At 44.4% G+C, this 17325-nt stretch overlaps 1 protein-coding gene across 12 annotated transcripts in view; it reads left to right on the forward strand.

Moving 5' to 3' along the window:
* The window catches only part of FHOD3 (formin homology 2 domain containing 3), a 340197-nt gene that overhangs the window by 34376 nt on the left and 288496 nt on the right, over nucleotides 1-17325 (forward strand). The gene's annotated exons all lie outside the window — the stretch shown is intronic.

Raw genomic sequence — 17325 nt, forward strand, 5'->3', positions numbered from 1 at the left:
GTAGCCAAATATTATGCCTTGATGCTGTTTGGGGCGGGGTATATCCCTAAGCTACAGGAGCTACTTTGGCTTCACTCATGCATAGCAGAGAAAGTCAGCACCAAAGGAAGGAATTTCGTAGTGTCGTATATTGCCTTCCTTACGTCCTTTGAAAATGTGCTTGAAATCCTGACGTACAGAGAGGTACCTTAGTTGCGGAAACACTCTGCGTATTTATCTTCATAGGCAGGGAGTAGTTCTGTTTGTAAAGAGATTATTCATTCAAAGATTTGGAGTCTAAATTACTATTGTGTTTTGATAGTATGCATGATTAAGTATTTATATGAATGAGCCCTTAATCTGTAAAGCACTTTAAGGCTGGAAACCAGCCATCAAAGTCCTAACATGTAGGCATTAATTTGATAACTACTCAAGTTTTAAAAAAACACACACCAAAAACTCACACATATAAATTTTGAGAGTGTAGTTAAATTTTATGTAAGTTGGTGTTCTGTAGGTGAGGGCATTTGGCTTCGGAGTTAGCTTTCTGTGGCATGTCGGTTATTTTTCTTTGACAGATATTTAATATGGGAGACTAATTAGGGGAAGTTTATGCCTCAGAACTCTAGCACTGCACCTAAGATGTAAAGTGCTCCAAATCTGGGGCTTGGAGTTGATGAAGCCATGCTTTCTAGCATTTCTGTGCAGCTACAGGAGACCTTTAAGAGGTGCTGTTGACAACAATGCAAATCACCAGAGGTTTAACAAAAGTTCCCGCTGCTTGGCAGGGTGCTTTCTTTAAGGCTCAGCTGGGCAGATGCAGTTTAAAAAACTTGCGAGGAAGCCTTTTTATTCTCCCTCCTCAGCTCAGGGCCTCTAAGCCTTTGGTGGTGAATGGAATTCCTAAGTGGAGAGTGGGAAGTGTCCTTTTTGACATTTAGGGCGAGATCCTGCATGCATGACAAGGAATAAAAATCAGGGATAAGAGCCAGGGATATGCATTAAGCTGTTTGGACACAGTCTTGAGAATAGTTTGTCATTCCTCTTCCACTCAGTTTAGAAAAATAACACAAAACCCACCCACAAAAGGAAGGACTGTGCCACTATATTCTGCTCTGGTCAGACCTCACCTGGAGTACTGTGTCCAGTTCTGGGCACCACAGTTCAAGAAGGGCACTGACAAACTGGAATGTGTCCAGAGGAGGGCAACCAAAATGGTCAAAGGTCTGGAAACGATGCCTTATGAGGAACGGCTAAGGGAGCTGGGCATGTTTAGCCTGGAGAAGAGGAGCTTAAGGGGTGATATGATAGCCATGTTCAAATATATAAAAGGATGTCATATAGAGGAGGGAGAAAGGTTGTTTTCTGCTGCTCCAGAGAAGCAGACACGGAGCAATGGATCCAAACTACAAGAAAGAAGATTCCATCTAAACATTAGGAAGAACTTCCTGACAGTAAGAGTTGTTCGACAGTGGAATTTGCTGCCAAGGAGTGTGGTGGAGTCTCCTTCTTTGGAGGTCTTTAAGCAGAGGCTTGACAACCATATGTCAGGAGTGCTCTGATGGTGTTTCCTGCTTGGCAGGGGGTTGGACTCGATGGCCCTTGTGGTCTATTCCAACTCTATGATTCTATGATTCTATGACTGGAAGGATATACGGTGGTACCTCGGGTTACATATGCTTCATTAGATCGTATGCAGATTTGATGCTCCTTCAGTAGGTTTGGAGATTTGTAGAGGAAAGGCTGAATTTGAAAGCCTGTTGGGAATTGACAAGCCAAAAATGGTGTAGCCTGATTGGCCAAAAAGATGAGAGACAACTGTACATAAATACATGAAGAAGCAAAATAAAAACATGAATTTCCAGATCTTGAGAGAAGTATGGAAATTTGTGTTTGGGAGGGTTCAGACTTCTCCATTATAACATCGCGTGAAGAGAAGACTACAAAAATGGCAATCTAATAGCCCCAGACTCTATGGAATGGCAAAATGGCAACCAAGTCAGGAGGGAAGGGCTAAAGGAAATATTAGTAATGGAACCATTGCTGTGGCTGTTGAGTTACGTACACAGACAGGAAGGCATAAAGAAATACCAAACACAGATTTTGTATGTAATAACAGCAGCCAAGATACTTTATGCTACAACATGGAAACAGAAAAAGGGAAATGGGAGATGGGGAGGAAAAATTGGGAGCAGTGCATGCTCTCTTGCTAAGTGTCTGTGCGTGTTGTACATTTGACATATGACCCTCAGAAGGGTGGCTAACCCTCAATGGGGCCTGCAGGCTGAAAAATATTTATTTAAAAGGTTCTGGAATTTCACTCGCCCCACCTCCAGGCAGTGTTTAGGCTGTGTGTTTTATGGTGGAAACAAAGAACTCAATGCATGTGTGGCATTTGGGAGATGACTCTAGAATGCTAGGACGTGGGTGGCGCTGTGGTCTAAACCACAGAGCCCCTTGGGCTTGCCGATCAGAAGGTTGGCGGTTCGAATCCCCGCAACGGGGTGAGCTCCCATTGCTCGATTCCAGCTCCTGCGAACCTAACTGTTGAAAAGCATGTCAAAGTGCAAGTAGATAATAGGTACCGCTCTGGCAGGAAGGTAAACGCGTTTCTGTGCGCTGCTCTGGTTTTGGTGTTCTGTTGCGCCAGAAGCGGCTTAGTCATGCTGGCCACATGACCTGGAAAAACTGTCTGCGGACAAACACCTGCTCCCTCGGCCTGTAAAGTGAGATGAGCACCACAACCCCAGAGTCGTTCGTGACTGGACTTAACTGTTAGGGGTCCTTTACCTTTACCTTTTAATGGGATGATTGTGGGCTCCCTGAGACTATGGATCATTGAATGCTGCCCAGTTAGCCATGTCCTAATCTGGTCTTGGTAATTTTGGTTTGACTTCACCCCCAAAGGCCCACTCTTCCACTGTCTCTCAAGGTAGACGGATGCCAAGCACCACCACTGCAGACCACAGGATTCATCCATCAGCAGCCAGCAGCCCTGCAGCTTGGAGCTGGAGAAAAAGAGGAGGCAAGACTTGCTGAAGTCAATTTTCTTTTACACTGCCTTAGTTAAGCCACCCTGGACTTCTCTTTCAAAATGGATATAAAATATGAATCAATAAAATGTTCCCAGCCTCTTTTATTACATCTTGTCTCATTCACATGACTCAAGGACTGGGGTTTTGCCAGACCCAGAATCGTTGCCAGGATTGTAACTTTCATGCAAAGGAACAGCTCTTGGGTCCAGCAACTGAGGCATTATGTTTAAGATTGTGCTAACTTTCAGGGGCTCCGTGCATGTGACTTTAGGTGGGGCGGAGGGGAGGAGGAGGTCATGCTTCTGAGACGTAGGTTTGCGTGCTTTCTGTCGGTTGCCAAGGAAATTATTGTGATATTATCTGTGCATCCAGTGGAGAATAAAATGGTTTGAGGAGGGGAGGGAGTGAAGCCGATTAGCATACAAATGGCTGTTTTTAAATGCCCACACAAGACAGAAAAGAAATGCATGGGCAAATGTTTTAGTTCAATCAAGCCTTTCCGCAAGAAAGGGGGTCCTTTAAATTGATTTTAAAATACCAAGGGAAGGAAGCAGCGAGAACAGTATGAACTTCTGCTAAAACTGATCAAATCCTATGCCCGAATATAAGGCAGATGTTTGGTGTTTCGAAACTTTGGGAATGTTCTTTAACACTGCACATTTCAGAATTAGCAAGGGGTTAACGCTGGTGGCGCTGTGGTCTAAACCACTGAGCCTAGGGCTTGCCGATCAGAAGGTCGGTGGTTCGAATCCCCGTGACAGGGTGAGCTCCCGTTGCTCGGTCCCTGCTCCTGCCAACCTAACAGTTCGAAAGCACGTCAAAGTGCAAGTAGACAAATAAGTACCACTCCGTCGGGAAACTAAACGGCGTTTCCGTGCACTGCTCTGGTTCGCCAGAAGCGGCTTAGTCATGCTGGCCACATGACCCAGAAGCTGCACATCGGCTCCCTCGGCCAATAAAGCGAGATGAGCGCCACAACCCCAGAGTTGTCCGCGACTGGACCTAATGGTCAGGGGTCCCTTTACCTTTACCTAAAGTAGGATTGATTCAGCAAGACAGTAACTGGAGCTGTAACCTGCTAAAGGTGTTTGGCTATTTCGGGTTCATTCTTGCATGATTTAGATTGCTTGGTTCGAATCAAGTTCTGACAGCCTTGTTGGGCTTCCAGAAGTTCCTCAGTTGGAAGATCAGTAATGAAGGAGACGCTTCTCAGAAAGAGGGCTTGTCAGTTGCTATTGATGAGTTCAGAGGGAGCGATGGCAATACCCAAGAGGCCTTGACCTCTGACCCCACATGGACCGGCACTCAGCCTCCCTGGATTCCCAGGAATCCTCTGCAGCGCATGAAGATGCTTAGGGCCTCCTCAGCAGTCAAATCAATGAGGGGAAGGTTCCCTGAAAGTGGACAGCTGAAAGCATTTAGATGACAATTGTATAAAAACCGAGATCTTCCATTCAAGGAAGCTGCCAGGCCTGATCATTTCAGGGCTTGAAACATGAAGGATGAAACTGCATGTTTGGGACTTGGGTCTACCTGTATTTTATAAATGGGGTGGTGGTAACCCCTTGACGCTTTCCACTGGCTGCTTTTCCTGTTTCTGGGATGGTGCAATGTTTATGCCTTTGAAATGCACGGCGGACTGGCTGCCAGGAAGAGGTTTCATTCATGTGAAGTGCACTAAAATGGGAGACACAGAACAGAGGGGGAGAAAAGCAGTGGGTTTTAGGTGGGGCAAAGCAGCTCTGGGTTTTCCTTGTTTGTTGTTGTTCTTTGTTTTTGAATGCTGGCAAATAAAACTCCCCCCCCCCAATACCCATATGCACATGGGTTTAAAGCAGGGCCCAAAGAGATGGCTTGAGCGGCCCTGAAAAGACTTCTTAGGACAAACAAAAAGGTTCCCTGAAGTTTCCGTTGGCATGGCAACACGTGTGTTCCTTTTCATTTGATTTATCTGCCTGTTTTTGCTTTTCGAGGGGGGCGGCGGGGGGGGGGAGAGTAAGTGGGTGGAGGGGAGAGATGCTTGAAGGCCTCTGTGGTACTTAAATACATGTGGCTACCATGTGTCTGAGGCAAATGGCTTTGCCCCCCCCAGCTCCTCCTCTCTTCCTTTCTCAAGTGGGTCAGCCTGAAGCTAAAGGACCGCAAAAGCACACACACACACACACACACACACACACACACACGAACAAAGCTGGGGCTAATGAGTTAGTTTTATTCAAAGCCAATGTGGAATTTCTATTGTCCTTGCTGAAAGCAGGAAAAAAGGGGTTTAATTCTCTTGAGGTATCTCGTGAGGAGCAGGCTTCTGCTGCCTTTTGTGCTCAGCCCCCCCCCCAAAAACCCCATTCTGTTTAAAAGGAGCTGCAGAATAGAAGGAAACTAGAACATTTTCTGTTGCTTAGCAGTAAGAGCTGCGTTTTGTGAGGGGAAAACGGGTCACAGATTTCTAGGGTTTTCCCTCCCCAATTTCTTTTTATAGCTGACCAACTGAGAAATCAGCATTATTTCTGTAGAGGTAAAGCCAGGTTACAAGTCCTTGCTTAGAGCTGGCTAGTTTTGCAAAACAAGCCTAGGATAAGGAACACTCCAAAACTGACTGTTAAAGGCAACCTTTCCTTGGATTTCACTAAGTCCTGTGTGACTTTTCCCTGAGCAACCGAACCTTCCACAACTCTGGAAGCATTTTATGTTATTATAATTTATTACCCACCCTTCACCCTGCAGTACCGGGGCAGGTTAGACTTTACAGCACAGTGTTACAACAAGATTAAAAGAAGTTTAAAAGCAACCTGCAATTACAGAAATAAGATATACTCTTAGATACCCCTGCTGAGATTTTCCCTGGTAATTGATGGATGCATTAGAGATGACAACTTACTCATGCTTCTAAACTGGGTGAGAATAACTCTAGGGTCTTTGTTAAAAGCCTGTACCAAAGGAGCTCAATAGCTAGTGGTGATTTCAGATAGTGTTAGTTGATGAACAGCCTTAATGGCAAGGGCATTGCTATATGGAAAATGCTCTGAATCCCCATCCCCATTGAGCTAAGCAACTGCATCTTTGACCATCTCCACTTTGACTCTAGCCTTACACTGGGGAAGGTCCTCCATGTTCACCATCTTCACCCCATGGGTGTCAGGAACAGGGCAGAGGAGGAATGGTGGAGACTGCCGACCCTTCCAGGGAGGAGGAAGAGGAAGACGGGGGGTAGATTTACAACAGGGAATTGAGGGAGGTCACAGCTCAGAGGCAGATGAGGGGGAAAGCTGGGAAATCGCGGGACAGCCGGAACAACACCCAGCTGAGATGTTGTCATTAGAAAGCATTCCAGACCCTCCATCTCCCAGAACCTGGCGAGCCTTAAAAGTAGGAGAGCAAAGAGCTCAAAGACAGAGGGCTGTTAGCGGCACCCGTAGAAGTGACAGATGAGGAAATGGGAGAGACAGGGTAGAGATTCACTCGGGACAGCACCATTATCCAAGAGGCTGGATTCTATTCTGTAAAGATTTAAATAAAAAAGGGCTGTAAGAAACTTTTCCTTGTCTTTATACTTTCCTGGGCAACCAGCTGGGAGCCACTGACAGCATCCTGACAGTGGGGTAAAATCGACCCTGTTATAATAATTTTAAGGTCTTATATATAAAAAAATAGATGTTCATAAAGCACATACAGATGTGTGGGCCACATGTCTGAAACCCACAGAAAAGTCCTGAAACCATTTTCTCTCTCCCAAAATGACCTCAAATATTTCTCTGCAAGGTCGAAGGAAATGGGAAATCTCCCCATTGTCTCTTTCACAAATCCTGTCTTAAGGGCATATTTAAGATATGAATAGGGTGCGAGCCTGTGACCTGTGACCTAGATTCAGGAATTGAGTAGTTATCATAACAAAAGAATGGCCAGGTAATCCAATCAGGTAACCTGGCAGACACGGGACGTGGGTGGCGCTGTGGGTTAAACAACAGAGCCTAGGACTTGCCAATCAGAAGGTTGGCAGTTCGAATCCCCGCGACGGGGTGAGCTCCCATTGCTTGGTCCCTGCTCCTGCCAACCTAGCAGTTCGAAAGCACGTCAAAGTGCAAGTAGATAAATAGGTACTGCTCCGGCAGGAAGGTAAACGGCATTTCTGTGTGCTGCTCTGGTTCGCCAGAAGCGGCTTAGTCATGCTGGTCAGATGACCCGGAAGCTGTACGCCGGCTCCCTTGGCCAGTAAAGCAAGATGAGCACCGCAACCCCAGAGTCGGTCACGGCTGGACCTAATGGTCAGGGGTCCCTTTACCTTTACATTTAAACTGGCAGACAGGAAGAAACAACACACCCAGATTTCTGCCCCTCCTCTGATGTATCTGGGCGTGGTCTTGGGCTACACCTTCTGTGATGTATGTATGATGTTTCTGGGGGTGGTCTTGGATTCCAGGGCGGGCAATTTAAAATGTCTATATAAGGGCTTGTGTGCATGGCTGGGGATCCCTCCCCTGTCCTGTGGGGGGGGGGAGCACCCTGTTGCAATAGCTTTAATAAAGATCTGGCTTACTAGTTGCTTAGTTTCTCAATATTCTCTGGTTGGTCTCTGTTGTTTTCTCCTACTGATAGAGAACCAACAAAAGGACTCTATATGGGCTCTTGGGTACTCCATAAGGGATAAATGAGCAATTTCCCCCCCATAACAACCCCAAGATTGGATGACTTCACCATCTCAGTCTTCTTTTTGACTTTCATGATATTAGGCTGGGTGGCATAGTGTGTCTCGTTCAGATGGTCACCACGGCTGGCAGCTTCAGGCGCATCATTTCTAGACCCCCGCTCAATTTCACGCTCAGCCTTCAGCCAGTCCGCATCCAGAGTCACTTCTGAAGCAAATGTCCCCTGTGGCCAGTCATGAAATGCTGTGGTCAGCTGCCCTGCCCGGTTACAGTTATTGTCAGTGTCCGGTTTGCCCAGAAGCAGAAGGTTGATTCCTTCTGCCTTGACCTGCACAGCCAGGATCTTGGAAACTTGGAAGGGGCCGAGGCTATTGTAGTCTTTGGCAGGGATCTCCACAGGCAGATCTCAATCAGCCCCCGATAGTCTCCTGGCACTGCTGTGGACCACAGCCTACAGCATGGGTAGGCAAACTAAGGCCCGGGGGCCGGATGCGGCCCAGTCACCTTCTCAATCCAGCCTGCAGACGGTCCGGGAATCAGCGTGTTTTTACATGAGTAGAATATGTCCTTTTATTTAAAATGCATCTCTGGGTTATTTGTGGGGCATAGGAATTCATTCATCCCCCCCCCAAATATAGTCTGGCCCCCCACAAGGTCTGAGGGACAGTGGACCGGCCCCCTGCTGAAAAAGTTTGCTGACCTCTGGTACAGCATTTGCCTTTGGGGAGACAATCTTCTTTCCCTTGAGCTGTGCAACTTCTTCCCCAGCTATCTTGCAGAAGGGAATCATGGAGTTCTTGACACCATCTGCCACCATTCCTGTTTTCTATGGTTTCACCCACACCTTTGCGGTGTAAACAATGACCCCTGCACTCCCACCATTGCCCCTGCCCGGCCGCTGCCATCGCGCCCCACTCCCAGTCACCCTCTCAGCTTAAGCCCCTCTACGTTAAGGCCATTACATCATGTCTTGCCTTGTGGTCCCACAGAGAAGTATTTGCTCTCTGTTATACAACAATCCATCGGGCATTTGAAGAGCGTATGGGGAATTCCTAATGGAATTTCTCAGGAACCTCATGCCTGTGAGTCCTGAGTGTAACACTTCGACGTATCACAGGTAGAGGAAGAGGCCTTGGGGGAAAAGAACTTAAAAAACCCAAACCTTCCAAGGGGAGAGTCCAGTGTGAAACTACCAGGTTACAACTTATCAAGAAGTGTAATTCATCTGTAGTTGGGAGTGCCCATAGGCAGTGATATTTTGGAATGAGATACTCAAAATGATCAGCACCATAACTGGGCAAACAATGGTTAAAACATGAGAACTAATGCTACTTTCACTGTTTAACTTGGAGGCGGGGAATGTAGTATTTAAGGGCTTGATTACATTCGTTGTTAGTCACTGCCAGGCTTGTGATAACACAATAGTGGAAGCACAATAGACTCCTACTATAGAGCTCTAGTATGGTAAACTTTGGAAAATTGCCACAGCGGAGTGGCTTAGGCATCAATTCTTAGTTATCCGGAGACAGGTGAAATGGGATGCCTTCTTTTTTTCTTTTTTCTCTTTTTTTTTTGCAGATCGGAGTAGTTTTGTTTTTCATGCTAATAAGACAGTATAACGACACCCAAGCCCAATATGCTACTATTCAGAAAAATTGCAATTCAAGTGTTAGAGGGACCATCAGTTCCCCTCTAAATTAGTTCTGTAACAAGAGAGAATATTACTTTATTTCATCTATTGTGCCATTGTGGTTGTTGGGTCTTTTATGCAGAGTTTCATTTGTTTTCTGGTGTTTGCTTGGTAAATGTAAATAAACGTGGTTCTCAATATGATTTTTTTAAAATAAAAAAAGTACAATTAGATCATCTCTGCATTGAGGCGCGATAATGGTTTTCTATCCCATGGTAGGGGTTAATTAACTTGGCAGTGTTTGCCAAGTGTTTGCATTAGGGTGTTTGCATTATCATTGATTGCTGGTCTTCTGAATGATCATTGGGCGCATTTTGCATATATTAAGCTAAAATTCTCACAGACTCTTGACCAGCCCAAGCCCGCATGGCCAATGTTCAGAGATGAAAGCTTATCCCATGATAAACTTCTTAGTTAGTCTTAAGTGCCTCAAGACTGACTCTTTGTTGTGCAACATTATATTTTATGTGCACACATTAAATTCTAGGGATATACCTAATAATGTATGTGAGGTCTACATTTGGGATAGACAAGACTGAAAAGCTTTTCAAGTTTCAATTTACAACAACAACAACAACAACAACAACAACAACAATCTTTATTACGGTCCAGAGACCAACAAAACATTACAAATCAATACAGAGTTCATACAGCCTACCTCCAGGTTAATCAAGCACTTTGTTTGGAATATAGGGCTCATTTGTTCTTTCAACCACCGATAAAAACTTTGCCACTGCCAAAGTTCTAGCTTTTGTCCGGTCTTCCAGTAGGAACCTGACATAGTGAGCTTCTGACTTTCCCGGGAAAGGCACCAGCAAGGGTAGTATCAGTTCAGCCCTGGCCTGCTCATACTTCGCACAATGTAACAAAATATGATTTATGGACTCGATGTCTTGAGCACACGAGCAAAGTCTGTCCTGGTAGGGAACTCCTCTCAACCTACCATCCAGCACTGCAGAGGGGAAGACATTCAGTCTGGCCTTGGTAAAAAGCCTTCGATAGTTAGGTACTGTCAGGTTTTTGATGTAAGGTGTTAACTCAAAGACATACCCATATTGAACTCCTGCTGCCAGTGGACTACAGACTGCGTGTGACCGAGATCGCAAGTCACTGTGTGCATTGTCCCATAATCTTTGCTTTAAAGCCTTTTGGGCGCCTTCATAGCCCAGGTAATACAGTTGGGGGGGAGACAGACCAATAGAGGTGGCTTTTTTAGCCATGGTTTTCTGCCATTTGCTGACAAATTCCTCATTGGTGATATGTTGGTACAGACCCTTCCCTAGATTAAACACTGAAATCCTGAGCCAATGTCTTAGGGCAGCCCACCATGCTCTAGCTGAAATTGGGCATTCACCAGCTTCCAACAGAAGTACGGAGTTGGGGACGCAGTTAGGTACCTGCAGCAGAGATCGTATAAATTTTGCCTGAAAGCCATCTAGCTTTGGCAGGTCCCCATTATGCCAGACATTTGCTGCATACAGGAGTTGGGAAACGGGCTTTGCGTTGAAAACCCTTAAGGCTGCTGGAACATATTTGCCGCCCTTTGTGAAGAAGAATTTATGTATGGCTAGCTTTGTAATCTCCGCCTTTTGAAGGGAGGTTTGCCAATGGTGCTTCCAAGATCTTGTATGATGGAATGTGAGCCCTAGGTAACTGAAGTATTTTACTTAAGCTGTAATTTAAGCTTATCAAGTTTCAATTTAAGGTTGCATTTGAGATCAGAAAGACACTTTCAGAACTTCTAGTTCTTTTACTTGAATAGATCCATATTAAGAAGAGGAATTAATTTACCCCTTCCAAAAGAACGTTTCTCTTCTATGCTCATCACACCATCAGATCCAGTACTTTGAAACTGGAATACTTACTTAATGATGTAAGAAACAGAAAACATTTCATTCAACTTGAAAGTAAAGCAATTCATTTAAAGTCTGGGAAAGCTGTGGTTTTGTTCACTGTGACACCCAGGGCCCTCCCCATTTTTGTAGTTCTTTGGAAAGGTACAGGTCTTTTAGAAAGCAAGCTTCTTTTCCCCGAATTACACAACTGAATTTGTGGGCAGACGTTCTAATCACCCTAGTGATGGAAGAGTTGTTATCCAATTAGAGGTGCCTTTTTGTCTTTACAATTTCAGTTGTTACCCAAGGCTACTGAGGAATTATACAGCTATTTGCCTGGTTATTAGCTGTGGATTCTGATTCTCTAAGTATCTGGTTTAGTATCCATTCATTTGTTCTAGATTTGACAGCATTTCTGGTTGGAAGAACACCCTATCAGTGGCTGGGTAGCTTCAAAATAACTAGCATTTGGTCTTGGTTCAAAAAACATCACAAGCTTGAATTATACGGTTCAAAAGAGTCTTGTGTCACCTTAAAGCCTTAACAAAACTCAGGGTTTGGGGTTTGAGCCCCACTTGGGGCAAAAGATTCCTGCCATACCAGAGGTTGGACTGCTAGATGATCCCTCTGGTCCCTTCCAACTCTGCAATTCCATGAAAAATGTAGTATGGCATAGGCTTTCGCAGGCTGCAGTCCATTTCATCAGAAGTGTGAGGTGTACATTGTGGAAGGGGAGTGAGTCAGAGAGAAAAACCCCAAAAAGGAGCAGACATGTCATTTCCCTCTGACCTCAAGCCCCTGCATTCTTCCACCCTCAGCTACGCTTGTCAATTTAGGATTACATTTCATGCATCTGATGTATTGGACTACAGAGGTCTATACCATAATAAATATCTTATTCTATAAGGGGCCACAAAACTCTTAGCGCATTGCAGCAAAAGCAACAAAACCTGGGCCTTTTTATATGGTTTAAGTTGCATCTAGCAACACTACCTGCAAATGCTGGTCAAAAATAAAGGGAGAGAATAGAGAAAGAGTGGTGATCAAATGATCCCCCACTGTCCCCCAAGAACTGAAAAAGGGATTACAGCACATGGAGTTTTCGCACGTCTCATTTTTGCATTGTTACACACCACTGCAAAGCCACTCCCGACATAAGGAGGGGGGGTTGCGGGCTCACGCCCCACCTACATCCTCGCGGGGCTAGCTCAGCCCCGGGGGACTTGGGAATCCTGGGAGTCATCATTCACCACGCCAGCCAATCGGCTGGCAACGGGGGCGGGCTTAGGAGAGTTCATTTAAGAAGACTTCCGGAGGCGGCGCAAAACGGCAATGGCGGTCCTCTTTACTCAGTGAAGAGGGGCTCCGCGAAAAAGGGTCCTCCGCTACGGCGAAGCGGAGACCCATCCAGATAAACCGCAGGCAGAGCGAGCCTGTGGCCGTGGGACTCGGCGGGTGCCAGAAGCCCCCCCAGAAGCGAGGAAGGGACCTCGTAAGAGGCTCCGGATCGTGAACGGGGGAGCGGCGCTGTGAGTTCATCGCTCTTTTCGCGGAAGTGAAGCCGCGCTGCTGTTGCTGATGAGCGCCGACCTTTCTTCTTGAAAAACATCGAGATTGGCTGCAATCTACCCGTGAGTAAGGGGTACCAAAGTACTGATTAAGGATTAACTTAAATTTGTCTATTTCGGCTGAAAACGGGAGGCGAGTAACAGGAAGTCCGCCTTCCGGTCCTGCTAATCGGAGCAAAGCAAAGAACCCGATGCGGGCTGAAGCGTTAAAAAAGAGATTTTGAAAGAAGTAAGAAGGGGCATTTATAGACTGTGTGTTTCTAGAAATTGAAAAAGAGTGAAGAAATAAATGTTTTGGTTCAGTGTGCTAGAGAATCTTCCTCCTATCGTGAAGAGATGTGGAATTGAAGGGGATAACCGAGTTATTGGACTGCCAGTGTTGCAAATGAGTACTGTCAGGCTGCTGAAACTTTTCTCTTAACATAAACTGTTGCATTGATGGATACACTATCGCTTTAATACTGTCATCGAAACCTCTCCGTTACCTTGTGGCACTAATTTGAAACAGAACTTTCTGAAATCCTCCTTTCTGAACTTGGGGATTTCAGTTGAAATAGGAGCTTTGATGGTGGAAAATAAACTTTCTTTCCTTTGAAAACCCCCCCTAGTGGATTTGCGGAGGCATAGTGGTCTGGGAACTGTATCTTATTGGGATTTTTTGTGGTTTAATTGTTTATACTCTGGACTTGCCTTTCTCATGGATTGAAAGACTATTTGACCTTGAACAGCAGCTGGGGAATGAGTGGCCCAGCGAAAACAAGAGCAGCTAAAGCTAAGGAAGCTTTAGCTGAGGAAGCTAAAGAAAAGAAAAAAGACAAGAGAGCTGGGCAGCTTGTCCAAACAACCTTGATTCATCATCGCAGATCCTCGGTGCCAACTGTGTTGACGGCGCAGGAGGAGGAAGTTGAAACGCCTGCTACAGAAGAAATGGCAGCTGGAGGAACTGATCCAGTCTTGAAACAAATTTTGGAACAATTGGCACTTTTGAATAAGAAGGTGGACGATCAGTCATCTAAAATTGATAGAGCTACATCTACTATCAGCAAGTTAACAGATCAGGTTTCGCAGCACACTCAGGCTATTGAGAAACTGCAAGGAGCTACGGCGGAGAACTACAAATTAGCTGCGGAAGCCAATCAAAAAGCTGAGCAAGCGTGCAAGAAGGTGGAAGAGATCAAAGGGGAAGTAAGACCTCTGAAAAGACAGGTAGGAGAACAGCAAGCCTACCTGTCAATGGTGGAACTGAAAAGTAAGGAATGTAATCTTAGGCTGAGGGCTGTCCCAGAGTTGGAACAGGGCAACCTAGAGAAATTCTTGACGGAGCTGTTTTCTAAATTTTGGGGGGTTGAAGAAGATAAAGATTTCAAGATTGTGACGGCCTTCAGACTGGGAAGATCGGTTAAGAAAGATAAGTCCAGAGACTGTTTGGTTTGTTTGAGAACAAGAGAGGAAAGAGACAAGATATTAGGCCAACACTTTAAAAAATCCCTGGAAGTCGAAGGCAAAAGGGCAGAAATTTATAGAGACATTCCTAAATATTTGTTGGACCTTAGAGCCACATACACAGACTTGGCCAAATTGTTAAGATACAACGCAATCCCTTATAGGTGGGAATTTCCTCAAGGTCTGTCATTCACCTATAAAGGAAAGAAGGTAAGAATTAAAACACCAGAAGACCACCAGAAGTTCCTACACGACAACGAGGAGGACCTCCAAAAGAGAGCCGTAGATTCTTGGCCTCCACCACCGGGATTACCACCAGGATCCATACCATCTGGAGGCGGCCCGGCACCACAGCTTCCGGAAAAGGACGACAAATTAGATACCCAACTGTGATACCCAAGAAGTAAACCGGGATGTCTCTACAGCTTCTTAGTTGGAATATAAATGGCGGGAATTCTCCAGAAAAACGCAGAAAAGTATTTCATATTTTGAAAAAAGAACAATTGGACATTATTTGCCTGCAAGAAACACATGTGACAAGACTCCATAGAAAAGTGCTAATCAACAAAAGGTTAGGCCAAGAATTTATTTCATCGGATAAAGTTAAGAAAAGAGGAGTGGTGATTTATGCAAAGGAGAACTTGTCTCCAAAATTTGTATTTAAAGACGAACAGGGCAGAATTTTGGCAATTGAAATCCAGACACAAGGTGAAAAGTTTTTAATTCTAGGAATCTACGCCCCAAATGATGGAAAATCGGAATTTTTTAAGAAGCTGCACGAGATTATGCTGGACTATTTGGACTATAACAACATTATCATGTTGGGAGATATGAACGGTGTCGCCTCAGTGAATATGGATAAGTCACAAAGCGCTAATATAACGAAAGATGGCAGACTTCCAAAAACCTTTTTTGAAATGACTGACAATTTGGATTTGATCGACATACGGAGGATCAAGAACCCTCTAGGGAAAGAAGGAACTTTCTTTTCTGAGGCCCATATGACATGGACGCGAATCGACCAAATATGGATAACTAGAGGGCTGGCACCTAAGACCAGAAAAGTGGAAATCTGCCCAAAAACCTGCTCCGACCACAACGCCTTGAGAATGGAATTGAGACTAAATACAACCGGATCGTTCAGATGGAGAATGAATGACGCCTTGTTAAGAGATCAGGAGATTGTTAAGAAGGCCCAAAAAGTTTTAAAGGACTATTTCGAAATAAACTTAAAGACAAATGTGGAAAAAAGAATAATCTGGGACGCAAGCAAAGCAGTGATAAGAGGGTTTCTAATACAACAGAACACGATTAAAAAAAGACTCTGGAATGAAAAGAAGGAGAAGATCTTGGAGAAAATAAGAGAAGGAGAGAGAAAACTGAGATCCAGGCCTAAATCAAAGGAAGTATTGAGAGAAGTGAAGTTTTTCCAGGCACAATATTCGAAACTGATAAATCAAGAGGTGGAATGGAAAATTAAACAAATGAAACAAAGATCCTTCGAATCTGCAAACAAATGTGGAAAATTGTTAGCCTGGCAGCTGAAAAAGAGACAAAAACTTAACACAGTTACAAATCTAGAGATTGAAGGGAGAATGGTTCAGAAACCCGATGAAATTAGAAGGTCCTTTCAGAGATATTTCAAAGAACTCTACTCTCAAAGGCCACAAAAAAGCTTAGAGGTGGACCAATTTGTTATAACTAATGGATTACAAAAAATACCCCAGGAAATGAGAGCAACCCTGAACTGTAATATTACAACCCAAGAAATTGAATGCGCCATTCAGAACCTCCAACTGGGCAAATCTCCGGGACCTGATGGGCTTACTTCCAAATATTATAAGGTACTGAAGGACTCATTGACACAACCATTGCTGGAAGTTTGTAACCAGATTATGGAGGGGAGGAAGGCACCGGAAACGTGGAAAGAAGCTTTCATCACGTTGATTCCAAAACTAGAATCTGAAAAAACTCAACTTAAAAACTACCGTCCTATCTCACTCCTAAATGTGGATTACAAAATTTTTGCAGACATTTTGGCAAGTAGGTTTAAGAAAGTCTTAAATGAAGTGATTCATAAGGACCAAGCAGGCTTTCTCCCTGGTAGGCATTTATTTGACAACACAAGAAACATCATTGATATTTTGGAGTTTTTACAGATTAATTCAAACACAAGAGCGGTGTTGATTTTTATTGATGCGGAGAAGGCCTTTGACAACATTTCTTGGCTGTTTATGAAGAAAAATTTGGAAAGGATGGGAGTAGGGCGGGGGTTTGAAAATGGAATAGAAGCAATTTATTCAGAACAAAAAGCTAAATTGATAGTAAACAACGTGGTGACAGAGGAGTTTAAAATTGAAAAAGGGACACGACAGGGGTGCCCTCTATCTCCTCTGTTGTTTATTTCAGTCCTGGAGGTGCTACTGAACATGATTAGAAATGACCGGTTGACACAGGGAATTGTGGTCGGAGAGAAACAATATAAACTGAAAGCTTTTGCAGACGACTTGGTATTAACATTACAGGAGCCAGCCTCTAGTACTAAAAGAGCATTAGAATTAATTTCTGATTTTGGTCGGGTGGCGGGATTCAAGCTGAATAAACAAAAAACTAAAGTTTTAGCAAAAAACTTGACAACTACTGAAATAGAGGAGTTCAGAAAAGAAACAGAACTAAATGTGGTTAAAAAAGTAAAGTACCTAGGGGTGCACTTGACCTCCAAAAATTTGAATTTATTTAAGGACAACTATGAGAAATGTTGGTCAGAGATAAAAAGAGATCTGGAAACATGGTCAAGATTAAAACTTTCCTTGCTGGGCAGAATAGCTGCTATAAAGATGAATGTATTGCCGAAAATGCTATTTTTGTTTCAGTCCCTCCAGATCGTGGATAAGGTGGAATGTTTTGGAAAATGGCAGAGGGATTTATCTAAATTTGTCTGGCAGGGCAAAAAGCCCCGAATAAAGTTTAAAATACTAACAGATGCGAAAGAAAGAGGGGGGTTTGCCCTGCCGGACTTGAGGTTATATTATGAAGCTGCAGCCCTCTGCTGGTTGAAGGATTGGATTCTATTGGAGAACACCGACGTCCTTGACCTGGAGGGATTTGATAATGCTTTTGGGTGGCATGCAT

The sequence above is a fragment of the Podarcis melisellensis genome (assembly GCF_964234715.1).
Source record: "Podarcis melisellensis genome assembly, chromosome: 13".
In the NCBI taxonomy this organism is placed as follows: Eukaryota; Metazoa; Chordata; class Lepidosauria; order Squamata; family Lacertidae; genus Podarcis; species Podarcis melisellensis.